The sequence below is a fragment of the Crocodylus porosus genome, unplaced genomic scaffold, assembly GCF_001723895.1.
Source record: "Crocodylus porosus isolate Cpor-Errol unplaced genomic scaffold, CroPor_comp1, whole genome shotgun sequence".
NCBI classification, from domain to species: Eukaryota; Metazoa; Chordata; order Crocodylia; family Crocodylidae; genus Crocodylus; species Crocodylus porosus.
Genome location: NW_017728931.1, coordinates 108,360,760 through 108,376,602, shown reverse-complemented (window position 1 = coordinate 108,376,602; position 15,843 = coordinate 108,360,760). Strand labels below are relative to the sequence as shown.

Here is a 15,843-nt window from a genome sequence, read left to right as displayed (position 1 = left end):
CAGAGCTGTGGGGCTGTGGCTTGGGATTGAGGGGCCTGGACCTGTGTTCTGTGAGCTCGGGGCAGTGGGAGCTCTGATTTTCCATGATAAAAAACCCAAAATCAAATAAAAGAATTTATAGGTATTTAGAATTTATCTTATTATAGTGATTGAGACGCTGGTAGGCAGCCAAATTGTATTAAAATTGTAAATATGTCAATAAAAACTGTGTTCACTTGACACACACACACACACACACATATATATAGCAGCATTTCATTTTAATAATGGATTTTGGGGAGGTTTATCAGAGAATTTTTGATTTTTTTTTAAATCAGAGAAGTCCAGGATCCTTACTAATTAGTCTACTCAGCAGTAAATGCCTCATGTAGATGCCACGAATTCTAAAATAAGGATCTGGTCACTGGCAGGCTTGGCTTTGGCTGAAAACATGAGAAAACCTGGTCTCTGCTCCAAAACCTACATTTTACTCAGGTCTGTGCACATAAACTTTAAATAACTATGGGAACAAGTAGGAAAAATTGAGATATTATCAGTATTTTTTCTGGACGTCTGATTATTACAAAATCTAATGCAAGAGACTAATTCCAGCATCTTCATTTGTCTGTTTGTACTCCCAGTTCAGGTTTCCTGTGTTTTGCCCATTTCCTGCCTGCTCCCAGAACCCTACATACACAGTTCTCTTCCTTGTACCCACATTAACTACACCATCCATAATCATAACATCACGTGCCAGGAGTTACCATTCTTCTATTCCTTTGGTCCTTCATCCATCTTGTCCTCTTTCCCTAGCTAGCCCTACTACTATATTTTTTCACACTCTTATCATGCCCTTCTTCCTTTTCAGCACATACAGAACTCTGCTGTGAGGGGAAACACACAGTGAAGCAATATTATTCTCCCAACCTACCAACTTTTGTCTCTGGCTCCACTTGGGAGCGCAGTCTGAAAATAATGATAGGTCTTAAGAGGTTTACTGTTGCATGTTCACTTTTAAAATGCCAAGCTTTCCCCTTTTTTAATAAGTAGGAGAAAGCAAAAGGAAACATTGCATTTTCCCCAAGTTTCCCAAGACAGTTATAGAGTAGGATGATGAGATTGAAATGAAAAGTAATTCAGTCAATCACAATGTAAAAGTGTTAGTTGGAATACTATAAAAAAGATTTAGCTAGTATGCCCATAGATCAAGAAGCTTGACTATATAGCAACTGCCAAACATTCATGAATGATATATTTAATGCTTTTAAGATACATCTCCCTGCAAAATTTAGATGAGGCCTGAATAAGGAGAACAGGAGTCCACACCAAGGGTTCAACACCCATACATATATTCAGATTGTTAGGAAATATTATTAGCTAAGATAGGGTCTTCATAAAGACTTGATCTAACTCCAGATTTCCAGGACTTTTGAGCAGGTATATGTATATTGCCTTCACGTAATTCTTCCAGGTTTTTCCTCCTACTATATGCTGGGAGTTTTTAAAGATTTAATCCTGTATCTGTTAATTTCAGTGGTAAACTCTACATAGTCTTTATGCAGGATCTAGTGGATTCTGTGTGGACATTCAGGGCACCAGAACTTTGCTATATGTATCACACTGTCAAATCTCATTACCTTACTTCAAGTTGATCCTAATAACAATAGACACAGGTATGCCAATGAAAATTATCCTCCTACAGTTAAACAGTCAATAACATGGGTTTGAAAAGCCTGCGGCCTACAGATAAACCTCCTTAGCAGCTATTCTTCAGATGCCATGTACTCATAACAGGATTTTTTTCCATGAACTATAAATTAGTATCTTTAAAAAATAAATCAGGCAGTTAGACCTATTAGTTTTGTTAGGCAGAAGGCAAAGCAGGGTGGCAGTATATTCCATACTTTATAGACCATTTGGATAGACTTACTGAGTTGCTCCTAAGTCTCATGAGGCAGCCCATGGGAAACAGGAGGCGAGATCGTGGGAAAAATGTAGTACATAAAAATGCTGGAACAAATCCGTGGCAGCAAGAAGTTCACGGTTATCATTATCCAGCACATTATAGCTACTTAAACCTCCCATGGTGAGAAGTCAGGCTACAAGTAACTCAGTATTTCTTTTTCAGAAGCAAACTTAAGCTAAAGGAGAATCTCCATTAGCAGTAGTGTCTAATGAACAGATTACTAGTTCTGATTTTATCTAGTAATGAGCATAAGAAACTGTTTGTATACAGTACATATACTATCTAGACAGTGTCCACACATATCAAATACTCTAGAGAAAGGAGTAATGGAAAAAATAATACAGGCTTTCAATGGGGACTGGAATAGAATGAATCACAAATGCAGTAAATAGTGATTTGCATATTAATACATGACAAGGGCAAGACAACAATTTTAAAAGGGTTTAAAACATGAAGTAGAGCTCTTAGCTTAATGATGGAGAACTACTGGAAAAGAATGACTTCCAGTGAATGGCAATGAGCTTAGCTCAAAACTTTAGGCACTGTATTTTATTTTAAGACACGTTTTCAAACAACTACGCAATTTTTCCCAATGATAAAGCCAAAGTTGCAGTGCAAATATGATATCCTTATAACACTAGTCAAACAGGACTTATCTTTATAATGAAAAAAAAATGCATCTTCCTTAAAGGACTTAAATCTCCTCAGGCTTCTCACTGATGTTTAAAGTTATTTTAAACGGATATTTATAACCTAAGATTGCCTCTTCTGATGCAAATATCCATGTTAATAGTACTTAAGTATGCATGCCTTCCATAAAACATTTATACTTACATTTTATACAAACATAGATGCAGTTAACATTATAAAATGTTAAACTTATCTAAAACTAATACATACAATTAAATACTGATCCAGATTTCTTGGTATGCACAAACTGAGCATTAAATTGTATGGGAATTTTAGGTGCATCAGGCATAAATAATAGGCCTTCAATCTGGCATAATTTGCTAATTCACTAAGTTATTTCTATGGCTTCTGAACACAAATCATTAGCAGTTATACATTTACTCTACTTGTAAAAAAGAAAAATACTTACACTCACTTGATCACTAGTTGTTCTTCACTGAAGTTAGTATTCTCCAGGGTGGTTTTCAGACTTCCTTTCTAAGCTTTACTTAAAAAAAAAAAAAAAAAAAAGGAAAAGAAAACTGTTTGTAAAAATGTCATTATATATTTAACTATATTCATTCCTCAAACTTGTGAAATTTAGAATGTTAATTCAAGATGTTCTATATTGCTTCAGAATGCTTTAAATACATAAAACTTCTTACACACACACACACAGTGAGGTTTATTTCCCTTTAAACAACATTTTGTCACATCGTAACTTTACATCCCAAAACTATGCAAGCTCAGGACAATAAGTCAGATGGACCGCCACTGCAAAACATACCTAAAGAATTCAAAACTCATCTGATAGAGATCCTGGAAGAGTTGGTTTTGTGTTTTACACAGAAGATTGCATTGAGTTCATTGTAGTTAGGATCTAAGCTCCATTTTTTTTCCATTTTATGCAATATTCAGTACCTTGCAGTATCAGTCAACTTGAAAATCGTTTAGGGAGTGCATCCAGTACATCCAGGAGTGGATTAAATACTGCTTTATCAATACTTATAACCTTATTATGAAAATGACCGCAAAAAGGGTACAAAAGTAGAGTGTTCAAGTTGAATAAGAAAAGGCTGATGATTTTGGCAGAGATTTTCACAACGTACACACTACACACACTCCTTGGTTCAACAGAGATACTTTTAGTTAACATGCATAAAGAACTAATGTCCTTTTAAGCAATGAATAGAGTACTTTGATATATACCAAAAGTTTTGAAGCTGTACTTTCTAGCATAGTTGGATCAGAATCTAAAGAAAACACTAGACTCAAACTATTCTCCACACAGCTCATATTCTCATCTGTGTTTGTAACTCTGGCTGTCCTCAGAGACAGTGGAAGGATATCAATAGAAAGCCTTCACCTTTAAACTTTGTGTACAGCTTGCCAGGACCAGAGTCAAGGCCCACTAATGTCTGTTTATTTTAAGGGTTTGGTGAGGTTTAAAATCTTTCCTGCATCCCATTTGAATAGTTGGTGTAATGATGGGTACTATTTGCCTATCTTTATCCCGCTTTCCCCCATTTTTATGACATTTTATTATTGTTGATAGTTATGTACCAGTTAATTGCCTGAAGCTTTACAGAACACACAGAAAAACCTTGATCCCATTTCAAAGAACTTGCGGTCTAAATGGGCAAAGGCTGGATGCAAAGATGTTTGATACAAGTCAAATGCTAAGCACACCTGTGCATAGCTTTTGTATTGATGAGTTTCATAAGTTTGAAGGCAGCATTTGGAGCTGAGAGAGATGCTACTTGGCATAAAGAGAGTGGTGAAGGGCCTCTTCAAGTGAAAAGCCAAGAGGAAGCAGTAAGAATATTGGCAAAGACAGCATGATACTGCTCCTTCAAGGTTTGAACTTCTTTACATAGTTTCTTTACGAAACAAGTACAATGATGGAAGACAACGTCAAGAGAGCATTTTGAATCGTGTGTTTTCATAGACTGAGTAGAGTGAAGAAGAGCACAAAATAAAAGGTTTCAAATAAGACATGGACAAGTGTTTTTAGCCTCCAAGACAGAGAAAAAAGGCAGATTTCTTCCTTTTCCATGGTAGATTAAGAGAAGAGAAGTTGGTAAAATGTGAAGGGAAGGGATAATAGAGCAGTAAAAATCAAGTTCTTTGGCATTTATGTCAGAATGACATGTAGAATCACTGTTGTCAAAAGCAATCAAAAAGATGTTATGATTTCAAAGGAAAAGGTGGCTCTCGGTTCTTATCCTGTTGATATAGAGCTTACATTTTGCACTGATATGTTGTCTTTCTTTCTGGGACGTGTTCAGAGTCATTTATTCAGCTTCACAATCGCACAATAACAGCAGTAACCATAGGCGATGGAAGGCCAGGGCTTGAGGCTTAGTCCTCAAAAACTAATTTTGCAGCGGCTGGTGACAGCAGTGGCACCACAGTGCTGCTTGGTGTGCAGCCAAGCCAGCGCCCCACGCATGCTCAGCTCAGCATGGCCAAGGCAGAAGAGGCTAACTACATCTTCACTGCACTGTGCAGAGCACAATGGCAGTTGCAGTTCTCATGCTGACACATGTAATCAGCCCCTCCAAGTAATATTTTCTCTCTCCATCTATGGCAGTAACATCACCATTTTGCAGATGAGGAAACTGAGGTTTGACAAAATTAAAGACATCAAAATGGATCATTTCCACAATTCTTCAGCAGAACCTGAAAACAAGATAGCTCAGCTTAATCTAAAGCTTAGGTCTTAACCATAAGGTTATATTTCTTCAATGATAATTTAAAGTATTTCAATAGCACCATGATCTTCAGTTTTTGTTAAAAGGATTTCCCACTCCTCCCAAGGCACCTTGCATATGGTAAGCAGATTGCAAATATGTCAACTCTTACAATAACGAAAGTACACATTCTCAGGCACCCAAGCATTTAGTTTATAATTTGTAGCTAGCAGTGCTGGAGAATGATTCCACCAAAATGTAGATACAAGAGTGATCTATAAAATAAATATAAAACCTTTCATAACCGGCTAGGGGTTGAGCCAGAATTCTGCTCCTCAAACTTTCTCTCCTTTCTCATACCGAGTCACTGGATTTCCAAGTGTTTTCCACTTTCAGAAGGTGGATTGTTTTGACTGGACTTTCATGACACAAGTGGTGCCATCTGCTGCAAGATCTATTTATTTGGCCCCTGTTAATGCTACAACAGCTTTTTCTGTAGCTTAGGAAGCCTGCAACATGGTAGGGCTTGGACATTCATGGTAGGACTTCAGCCAGCCAGCAAAGTAGGTAAGACAGAGTGGATATTTATGAAAAGTCCTTCATTATAAATATGCTAACATAAGTTTGCTGATGGCTCCAGGCTCTTAATACCTTGAGCCCCACAAATGCACAAAATCGCAGAGGTTCCTTGCAACTGGTTTTATATAACTCCAAACTGTGCCTGTAGCATGAAATGGACCATGTAAGAATTGACAAATTTAACAGCTTCCAGTTTGTTTCGTCACAATCTCAAAGGAAGAAACGCACCATGCCTATCAGCATATTTAAGACTGTCAATACATACTTAAGCTCTGCAACATGGTAACTGCAAACAAATGGACTACAGTTCCCATTGAGAAGTTATATGTGGGATATGTTGCACTATAAAATATGGGGCAGAGGCTTGTCACAAGGTGCTTCACTAAAATGGTATTGAAACTTAAGATGATGAGCCTTCACTAGAGGTTAAAGAAAAAACCTGTAAAGGGCAAGTGTAGGAGCTTCCAGTCTGCTTGTGCTCTGTTGCCTTCCCTACTTAAATGTCCTTATTTTGACAAAGCTATGCAGTGTATCGAGTGTGTCCTGTGCAACTAGTAAGTAGTAAATGAAAGAATGAGATTATATTAAAGATGCACAAGCTACGGCAATTTTGTTCTGGTGAATGGTCTCAAAAGAGCAACATATTTATCTTTGCAGTAGTATTTAACTGACTGCATGTTAGGATTTTTATTTAAAAGTTTTTATTCTAGTTTAACTCCAGTTTGTTTTCCTAGTCTATCAATGAAAGATGTACAGGACCCAACTCTGCACAAGAATAATTTATTCACCTGGTCACATCATCATTATTATTTATACTGCTATAGCACTTAGGAACCCTAGACTAGGACCCTAGTACACACAGCATTTACATAACATTGAAATGTATCCTATGAACCTAAACAGTCAAGTCAGCAAATTCCCACTGATGCCAGAGCCAATTCCACATTACTCATTCTGATTGAGACTGAAAAGGACTTTAAGGAAACTAAGCTTTTAAAATACAATGAAGTCCAGGGGGAGTTTAATGTCCGACTCCTTCAAGTTCTTTTGCTTCTAGACTAGCTGGAATTTTCAAGCACACAGTGTATGTACACGTAGTCTAGCGATTCATATATAGAAGCATACATACAAACATGACTAAGCCCCAAACTTGGTGGTAAAATATATAGTAAAAATGGTATTTATAACCTACCTTTGATTGCCTCTCCTATACTCTGCCCCACTAATCCTATCCCTCAGGGTTATTTCATATTGAAAACCCTCTGGCAGCTTTCAGAAAGGTAAATGTTTAGAATTAAAAATAGCTGCAAAAGACTGGTTACCCCTCCTGTCCCACAATGTAAGTGAAATTCCTCCCCTTTCCCTAATGTTACAGTGCTCGAAAGTGGAGTAGCAGCAGCATTCCACCTTGAACTGCCAACAGGATAGCACCTTCCATTTTAATATGGTTAAAAATAAGGCCTTTATACCAATGAAGAGAAACTAGAAATTGCCTCTTCCTCATATGTTGGGTTATAGCACTTCCAATTATCCATCTCAGGTTTTTATCAGATCTTGGAACTTACACTGGCAGAGCTTTTTTTTTATTGCCTTGCTCCTCATATTGAAGGCATTTACACATGTGCAGAGAGAAAAGAAGGGAAATGAGATTGCATTAGGATTTTCCCCTTGTTGTCACGCATCTACCTTGTACAGATATAAGAGTAGGGTTACCAAACATCGGGGTTTTCCTGGACATGTCCTCTTTTTGAGTTCTCCCATCTCTTTCCAGAAAGTTTTTAAAAATCTGAACAAATAACCAGCATTTTGCTCTGCTCTGCTCTGTTGTTGGGAGTAGGGGGAGAGCAATTGGAGACAGGGGCATCATGTGCTTCTGCAGCCCTGGCAGCTACATCCAGGTAAGTCTATGGGGAGTGGGGGTTGGAGGACCAGGGCTTGGGGACTGTGGGGGTGGGGAGGGAAAGAGATAGGTGTGAAAGGGGTTGGGTGCCTGCCAATGCTGGGGAATGGTGTCTAGGCATGAGGGCTGCGACAGGGCAGAGAGGCAGCGCTTGCCCCTCCATCAAGGGAAGGGGATGGGGGGCCCTTCAGGGGCAGTGGGGAGCTGTGTGGCTGGGCTGGTGGACACTGCCCAGAACACACTGCCCAGGGAGACTGTGGGTCAGGAGTGAAGGGCTGCAACAGGGATGGGGCATTGCAGGTTGGGACTGAGGGGCACCAGCATAGCCTGGGGGGGGTGAGAGACTGTAGGTCAGGAGTGAGGGGCACCAACAGGGCCAGGGGTCTGTGGGTCAGGAGTGAGGGGCACTGGCAGGGCCAGGGACTGCAGTTTGGGAATGAGGTTCCCCCCCAACATGTATCCTCTTTTTTGGAACTGGAAATATGGTAACCCAATGCAAGAGAAAGTACAAAACAGTGGAGAACTGATTTCTCTCTCCCTCTAACAATGTAGTCAGACTCAAATAGCAACTGTACAGAGCAGAAGGATACCAAAAGTACTCTCAAATTCTAAATTTTTACAGGTAAAAAGGTACTTTAGAAGTATTTCCAACTATGAGGCATAAGCAAGATGCCTGGTGGTGGGCTGTGATGATATAAGTGCTATAAACACTAATTTAGGATAACTGACATAACTCATCCATTTATATCCACTTCCTAGTGAAACCTTTCTAAACCCATACCGCAAAAGCCACGACTGACAGACTTTTAGGCACAAGGTACCCTTGCTCTGGTTGAAAGCTTAAGATCTTTCCCAACTATATAACTGGTCCAATACCATATATTGTTCCCACAAAATCCTTGCCTCTCTCATTTCCTGCATCAGTCCAACATTATCACATGGTAGACAGTATTTTTTCAAATATTAGTTTTCTGTAAGCACTGTAAATGAAAGAGACAGACAGGTGCAAGCTTTCCACACAAACTAGCATGCATATATTCTTTTGGCCGCAGAAAAAAGGCTTTGATGCTTAGAAGGAACTTCCAGTTGCATCTTGTTGATGTAATAAATTGGTGGTGAGCAAGTATTTCTGAACCACAGAAAACAGGTATCCATCCAGCACCTAAGAAGCCTGGGCTCCTAAGCATGAGCTACAGGGACTTGTACTTTTGGTCTCCAGTTTTATCCCAAGTGTGTTACCTGTGCAGATGCACTTCCCTTTACCAACAGTACCTATGGTGTCATTTTCCATGTGGGTACTATATGATTTTAAAAACAACTGTTTTAGAGGACTCTATATAACTATCTGTCACTGTGTGGCAGAATCACATACTCTTAACTCTGAGGTTTAAAAAATTAAAACGGATGTATTAGAAGCTAGTTCTTACCTTGTTACTATGAACCACTGTGAGTAAACATTTAACAGTGCTGAAAAGGACTACAACAAAGACCGTTTAGCAAGGCAGTTTACTCCTGTGATATTAATCTTTTGGGAAAAGCTCCCAGCTACAGCGGCCACATAGATCTTTCACCTTATTATCCTTCTATCAGGAGCAATGTATTTCCTTCCCTGCCTGGAGGACTTCTCAGATATTTGGGACACCCAATAGCAGCATGGGATTGGATACCTCTCTGATAAGAAAGCAAGCAGTGCCATCCTGTATCAGACTAATGGTTCACCTATCCCAGTACCCTGTCTCCAACAAATAGATTATTTAGAGGGGGAGTACACAAGGCATATCTAGAGTGATCCCTCTAATACCCCCCTAGCATTAACCATTATTGGTTTAAGGATGTCAGAGGACAGATTCCCAGATAGTTGTATTTAATAGCCATCAAAGGTCCTATCCTTCATGAATTTGCCTAATCCCTGTTTAAACCTCGGAGAGCTATGTTATTCTGAAGTCAGACAGATGGCAAGGTAGAGATGCAACTTATAGACTGAATCAGAGGCATAAACTTTCATGAACAAAGGCTCACTTCATCAGAACCTTTTTTGAACCTGGTTAAACTATGTATAACCTACTTAAGCATTAAGTTTTACAAGCTAACTATACACTGTCTAGGAAAAAATGCTTTTCTCGTTTCTGACTCACACACTGTCCTTATTAATACAGCCTTTCTGCCTTCAAGCCTATAACAAGAACAAAATCCGTGAGCGTTAAATGTATGGACATTTTATTTTGGCTAACAGAGCTTATTGTGCATTGATTAATTAGAAGACTAAGGCTGAAATTCTTGGTCCACTGAAATCAATGGGAATCGTCCATCACAGCCAGCATTTCAGTGTGGGTTCCTCTTGTGCTTTTATGTACAAGCATATTTCGACATAGTCTGATTTTTAGCTCTGTTTCAGCTAACACTGTAGCATCATGATTTTTTTTTTAATTATTATTATCGTTTCATAGAGCAGTAAGTCTGGAAGGGACCTAAAGAGATGACCTAGTCCAACCAGGAATCCAACTTGTATCCCTGGTATTATTAGCACCAAGCTCTAACCAAATGAGCTATACAGCTGGCACCTGTGGTTTTGGTTTCATCTGCTAGGAGAATAAAACCTTCCCAAAACTGGCTAGGTCACTACTTTTGGTCTCCATCCCTACCATCTTTGTTAAAATTGGAGGAGATCCATATAGATGCCTTGTGCTTTTCTAATGTACAATAGCCATTCTGTAAACTTTAATTTGCCAGGGCGGAGCTAAAAGTTCTTTATAAAATCCTGAGTGAAATTCTAACTCTTCCCCACTCATAGTAAAATAGAAGCCCAAAGCCTGCATGTCTCAAGAAAGCAAAAATGAAGAGATAGCCAATATGCCTGAGGCAATGTAAGTGGCAACACCACCACCACTTTGCATTAGCAGTGTTTTCCATCAAAATATTCTAAGCACTCCTACCACTTTCCCTTGCATACAAAGAGAACGTTGCACAGACAGTAACTGACAGCCTACAATCAGATGGCTGTTGGTAGAGTTGTAGAAAAACACAAGTATCCTGGGTTCCTGGTCCATACCCTAACTACTGTATCATGCTTCCTGCATGTGGAAGGATTGTTTGATCATATAACACAGGGGGTGTTAAATCTGTTCGACCTCATGCACTGGATGAGTAGGCAGGTCCAGTCTACAGACTGGATCAGGCCCATGTGCCTGAACTAGTGTGTGTAGTACTTGCCAGGCCAGTCCAGGACATCAGCCTGAGTGGGTACCAGGGGTGGCTCAGCCCAGCACCTGGGTCTAACAAATGCTGTGGGTGACTCATGTCCTAGGGCATTGTCTATGGGGCTGATCAGAATCAGCACAGCATGTTAATCAATGGGTCAGCACCAGGGGCTGGATGATGGGGCTCCGCATGTTTGACACCTCTTATGTTGCACTTTGCTAGTGAAACCCGTGCCTTACTACTAGAGTTTTGCACAGACTGCTTTTAAGTGGCATGAAGTTATTATTCCATAAGAGAACTAAGTTCCTTGTTAGGAATTTTTTTTCATGTATTTATCATAATTCTGGCAGACATCTATACACCCATGCATTCAGATGTGCCCAAAGTTCACCTAACCAGTTTAGATCCACTCCCACTCCACCCCTTCAATGCCCTGAAGTGACACTTCCCATTTCCTTCTGATCCAGCTATTACAACTTCTCTCTTTTTCCCTCTGAGATAGATAATAAGAGGCTAATAAAACACTAAATCAGTTAATAAGATTCTTAGAAAGACATATTGGAAAGTTGAAACAGCAATTGGTGCCAAATAAATCTGTAATGATCTTGAGAACCAACACTGAATCAAATTATGGGTTAGTTTACTTTTGCCCTAAATTTTTCAAAGTAATAAACACATACTAAATCTAACAGCTATACATCTATTGGTCCTCCGAGATCAAAAACATCACCAGCAGCCTTTTACTAGGCTATGTCTGGATTTACAGATACTGCTGCTCTATCTATATAACATACTCTGTAGTTGTTGGTTTTGGTTTTAAAAGTGAACACAACCCCCTTCCCCCCCGCCCCTCCACACACACAGAGCTGTTAACAGCTACCCTAGGGACACAGAATATAGTAAAATTTGCTACATTCATTATGTGGCTCAATCAAGAAAAAATGTGCAAGAATGAAGAACAAAAGTATATCAGAACTTCACACCTGAAACAGAAAAATCAGTATTTGCTTTATTTCATTCTTCCTTTTATCTTCCTGTAGGTGAAGGAATTTCACAGACAGTTTTATTTCAGAGAGCACTGATTTTCTATCGATCTGGTCTGGGTTTGAAATAGGATACTGCATGAAATAGGATCCTTGGAGCTTCAGGCATGCCCAGGCTTGCAGAGGAGGTTAAAAAAAAGTTTTAAAACACACAGAGCCTGTAAAAAATAATTTTAAAGTGCCCTTCCATTTCTCTTGACTGGAAGTAATATATTATTTCTATAGTGCCTTTCATATCCAACTCTCAAAGTGCTTTATTATTTATACAGTGCCATTGGTGCGCATGGCCCCTTAGAAACATGAATTTTAATAGCCAGCCAAAGTGATCCAAACCACAAAGGTAATTAAGGTTGTTTATAACTGGCTCAGCAAGAGGATTTTTACCCTGCTCCAAAGATCTCACAACCTCTGGGCCCACTCCTGGAATCCCTTAATTATGCAGTCAGCAGGAATACTTGCACAAAAATATGAAGGGGCATTCCCTGAGTTAGAAAGGATAAGAGTTTTGAGAGTGATTAGTAGAATGGTGGAGTGTGTAGAAATTTTAGGACATGTCCATCTTGCCCAGTCTCCTGTGTTACAGGGGGGACAGAGAACGGAGGCTGCAAGGTAGTGACCTGGGTATGACCAGGGTTTTTCCCTGTTCTTCTCTCCCTTGCAGTCTCCAGCATTGAAGAACAAAGGGAGGGGGAGGTAGTTAAAAGAAGTAACATGACAAGGACAAGATAAAAAAGTGACAGGAGATGAGGGGAAAGAAGGGTGCACAAGAGAGAATTCCTTCTATACAGCACAGATTTTTGCCCTTCAGTGAATTTGCAAAATACTGAATAAGAGAAAGGAAAGGGGAAAACAGAGAAAGTGCATTTGGGCAGGATATTCAGAGCTTTACAGAAGCTATTACAGCCTCAAAAAGCCCAAATGTGCCTTCCCTAAAGAGAATGATTCTTCTGGAGTGCAACAACAATACAATTCAATTAAACTTCCCAGCACACAAAAGCAAGACAAACAAGCCATACCAGCTGTAAAGAAACAAAAGGCAGGGCAGAGAACCACTTTATGCACCAATGCAGTCAGAGTCAAGGGCCACTCCGCCCTGCCTGCTGCCTGACTTCAGACCAACATGGGTAATACCACCTCCCTCTGTAAAGAGACAAGATTGACCTTTACCAAAGGTAAGCCCCATTAGCCCAGGACACTGATACCCCCTGTATCCCAGCTTTTGTTCCCCATGTGCACTTATTAAATAGCTCTAGAACAACCCTGTTAGTACTGGGACCATTTTGAAATGTTTTTTAAAGGATTCCCAGTCCTCATCCCAATTGGGAAATGCAGATTTATAAAATTTTAAACACGTATATTAAACTGGCCATTTGGAAGATGTTCCAAAAGAAACTAGGCAGGGTCCCAACATAACTTGCCTCATTTCCTACATACTCATTCTCCAGGCTTATTGGCAGCCAAAACTCCCAAAGATCCTGCCCTCAGTCAGTCCCAGGGCTCCTGAGTTCACATCTTCCTGGCAGGCCCTGATCCCAGATATTCCAAGCTTCAAGACAGGTTGGGTTTTTTTTCCGGTTTTTGGGTGTTTTGTTTTGTTTTGTTTTTTGGGGCTTTCCTATTCAATTCCTAATGTTTTCCCATGTTGGTATATTTTGCTTGTCTAAACCAAACACTGCTCCCACCTCCTGGCTTCCACTGGCAGCACTGATGTCATGGCTGGGGTGTTTTGTTTTGTTTTGTTTTTTGGGGGGGGGGGGGGTGTTCTCAAAGTCAAGGATTTCACACTCTCTGGTCCCTCAGGGCTTCCTTTCTTGGGTGAACAATCAAGCTGCCCTCCTGAAGGGCAGACAGCCATTCAAACAAGGACTTCAGAGATTGGGTTTTTTCATTTCACTTTGGAACAAAAAAGTTTCTGCATCTCAGTTTTTCACATAATGGAAAATTCCTGCTCCAGCTCGGCTCTGCAAGCTGACTAATCATTACACAACGTATGAAGAATTCCATTCCCAACTGAAACTGAAGGCGGTATTTTAGGCTGGTTGGAATTTGGCTTGGGCACCAGTTTAACATCCTCACATCTCCTGAAACATACCAAAGACCTTGATTTATATGCATGCAAAGACCCTCCAGTAGCACAGACTTCTCAACTGAGGAGTCACCTCCTGCAGAGCCCAGGTGTTACTAAAATCATTGCTATGCAACACAGATGATCTCTCAAAGCAAAAGGCAGGGTTGGCATAGTATCTGCATGCAAGCTATTGTTTTTTCAACTTTGTCCTTTAATAAAAACTGCTCATAAGAGTAAACTTTCCAAATTCACCTTTTTATATGTTTATACAGGGCATGAGTAAAATAATAATAATAATAAAAAAATGGGTGGCACTTAATTTCAACACTTTTTTCCCCCCAGAAACTAAGAGATGCCTTTTGGCTTCCCATGAAGGAAAAGTAATATATATAAAAGAAGTTCCAAAGTTTCCTGCTCAAACAAATCTCTCTTCTCTGTTTCTGCAATTAAAGCTCTCCCACAAAGAGAAAAATATCACAGTATATAATTTTCTATTTTTAAGCCAATTACAAGTTAAGGACCTTGGAAAGGAAGGGGTTAACCACTTGGGACAGAATGTCAACTTCTCAGTAATTTACTCTTCCTGTAGGCATGGAGGAAATCCACTGTGGCCACAAATATTCCTTGCTTGTTTCAATGCTACTCTTTGTGAAATGAATTATAATGGCTAACCAAAGCAATCCAAACCACAAATGTAATTAGTGCTTTGTAAGACTGGCTCCACAAAATGTGGAGAACTTCTCTAAACTTCCTTGCAGGTTTTATTTGATGCTTTCCACTACATGGCTTGCAAACTTTACTGATTTCATTTCCACTTTCATCTCACAAGCGTTTCAGCAAGAACATACTTGCTCTTAGATTTTTTAATTTTCACCCAATTAGAAGATGTGGGAGGAGAATCTCATTCAAGAGTAAGTGTGGTTTTATCAGGAATACAGGTCATAATTGTCCTTATCTACATTCTGCAGATCAGAGCCCACAATTAACACCCGAGTACTTTTCAGGGAAGGCACCAGGTGAAGCTTGCAAAGAGAGAATATGGCCACTGAAACATGCACTATCAAAAGATCTGTGGACATAGAGAGGCCCCTATAGACTACACTGTTTAATGATGCAAGTATTATTTTGTCCTATCTATACTAGCAGTTATAAAGGATAGCTGAGGAGCAGGAGGTATGACAATTGTCAACAATTAACCAGTCCTCCTTTCTCTAATGTTTCTGAACCCAGATGTTTCCACTATTTGCTGTAATGAGAAAATATAAGAAATTGATCCCTAACCTCTTAAAAGTCCTGGCATAGTTTGTAGGGCATACCTGGCATAGCTTTCTCAAATTCCTATCTAACATCCTATCCTTGGTAAAAACATATCATTTATACTTCTTGGATTTTTGTGACCAATTCAAAATGCTGAGATCTGATTGTTTTGTTCTCTAATTTTAGTTCAATGGAAATCTTGGACCACTGCGACAATGCAATTTTTTCTGCATTTTTTAACGCATATAATTTTTGAGATTTAGACTTAATTTGATCTGTTATTGCAAGACGCCTTGTTGGACCTGGTGCTGGCCACAGGAGATGACCTGGTGAGGGGTCTGCAGGTGCTCGACCACCTGGGCGACAGTGATCATCGCCTGCTGGAATTCACCATCCAGCGCAAGGTGGCAAAGGCCTGCAGCAAGGCAGCAGCCCTAGATTCAGGAGGGCGGACTTCAATGAGCTAAGGAGAATAGTCAGGAAAGCACTGA

The 15,843-nt window shown here is 39.7% G+C and overlaps 1 protein-coding gene across 2 annotated transcripts in view; it reads right to left on the bottom strand.

Moving 5' to 3' along the window:
• Positions 1–3,123, bottom strand: part of PLXNB2 (plexin B2) — a 149,595-nt gene extending 146,472 nt beyond the window's left edge. Inside the window, exon 1 of one of the 2 annotated variants that reach the window (XM_019543463.1) lies at positions 3,045–3,123. The gene's annotated coding sequence lies outside the window, so the exon portion shown is untranslated. The remainder of the gene's footprint in view (positions 1–3,044) is intronic. The other variant, XM_019543465.1, reaches the window with a different exon arrangement.
• Between the last annotated feature and the right edge of the window lie 12,720 nt (positions 3,124–15,843).